This window comes from Notothenia coriiceps, unplaced genomic scaffold (genome assembly GCF_000735185.1).
Source record: "Notothenia coriiceps isolate Sejong01 unplaced genomic scaffold, NC01 NC01_scaffold00037246, whole genome shotgun sequence".
Taxonomy (NCBI): Eukaryota; Metazoa; Chordata; class Actinopteri; order Perciformes; family Nototheniidae; genus Notothenia; species Notothenia coriiceps.
Window position 1 is genome coordinate 13,807,415 of NW_011369947.1, and position 2,093 is coordinate 13,809,507.

Genomic DNA, 2,093 nt, shown 5'->3' on the forward strand with positions numbered 1-2,093 from the left:
TTGAAGCTAGTTCAAACTCTAATGTGGATTTGTTTTGCATCTTTAGTCATTGTGTTAAAAGCCAGTATGTGTGCACAGTTGCAGAAAATATTTAGCTACACTTATATTATTAGTGTTATACTATGTGTAGAGTAAGATGATACGTTTCCAGTGGTTATGGTATAGTACAAGGGTGTCAAACTCAAGGCCCGGGACTTCATGTTATGTGGCCCCACAAGAGCTTGCAAAGAATATAATATGTTTATTATACGGTTACATGGCGATTAACAGAAGCACGTTGCCCATAAACTACATGTCCCACAATGCATCTCAAATTTGACTTTTTTCTAAGAATCTGACTTTTTTTTCTCTCAAAATGTCAATTTTTCTTTTTTTGTGTTGCTTTTTTTTCAGAATTTTGCGACATTCTCACTGAAGAGACTTGCAATTATTTGCCCTAGACTTCTGCTTTCAGACGTAGTTCATTATGAAGTTATTACCCTATCCAATAATAATCCAATGCAGGGGCAATAACATTATTTTATATATATTAAATATTTATATATGTATTTATTTTTTATATAGTCTTATATATAAAACTGGCCCTTTGAGTGCAACCATGATGCTAATGTGGCCCGAGATGAAATTGAGTTTCACACCCCTGGTATAGGTTTGTGTACGTCTAAAAATGCAATATTCATTACATGTTTTCCAAAGAAGCATCATGCTTTAAATCATTACATGTTGGTGTTTATCCTTTCAAAAACTACATTTTCACTGCATTGAAAAAACAGTTTGCTCTTGTAAACAAATGGATAAACACACCTACTTTAACCGGGGAGGCCTGGCAGCATCTAACAACGCCTTAAAGAGCGTTTGTATAACCACAATACAGACAAATCCATTATTTTCATTTTTTTTTTGTTTGTTGGTGAGGTAATGAAATGACACCAAAGCTTTATTTCAGATGCTCAATGTCAGCTATAAATGAAGAAAAAGATATTCAGCACAGCCCTGTTGCAATCAGAGTAAGCACTTTTAGTTCCTTCCTGTCCTCCTGTCTCTACAATGGATTAAGCTGATTCTAATTCAATAGTTCAGAACCAGACGGCTGCATTATAGCAAGAGAAGAGCGTAGACTAGAATCATGTTTTCACCAGGATCTCTGCTTCACAGCTCCATCAGAAGAGAGAAGACAGTGAGAGCTGCTTTGTAGCCACCATCTGCCTCTACACCCCCATGTACCCACCGTTCTGCCCTACAACCGAATCCCTCAACAATCCTCGTTGTTGTTGCCGCCCACTCTCGCTTTTCTGCCCATCGATCTGTAGCTTCCTGCTGTCTGAGCAAAGACAAAACGCACACTGGGAACAAACTCTCTGTAAAGAAATGCCATTTGTTTATGTCCTATATGTGAAGAGTAAGGCTGTTGGGATGTTGAAAACTAAACTCATATTGCATCACACGCCCCAAAGTGTCGATGGGGATGATTTATCATTCACAGAAGAACACTGAGTTTCCTAAAAGTCCTTACAGGGTGTCACAAACAGTTGTACAAATAGATCCATAAACAACAATGCAAAGTGCTCGCCACAATGTGTCGCGTTCGGTCATATTATTTAGAGATGGCAGCTCATACTAGTAGACTGAGGTTAGATCTGTAATGTGCTTAGGTTTCTGCGATCCGGGCACAATTCTCTTCTTAGATCCCACTAGGGCTGTGCAATTAATCTTATTTTAATCGCAATTCCGATTTTGGCCTGCCACAATTACGAAAACAACATAATCGAAAAAAACAATTATTTTGCTTTGCTAGGTTGTGACAGCGCACTGCAACATATTTGATCTAATTTATTTTTATTTATCATATTTATATATGTTTAGTAGCTTGTTGAAGTGCGCTCCAAAATATTTGTTGATCTTGTTTATTGGTATTTATTATTTTGATATTATTTATTTAAATGTATCATTTATTTTTGTATTGGTTTTTCAGTTGAATTACACGTTCAGGGTAATCAACAGTTTAAAATATACTGTTCAAATTATTATTTGTATTTGTTTTAAAGTTCAATAAATGGATGTTTTCAAAGTCAATGAATAATCGTATTTAATAA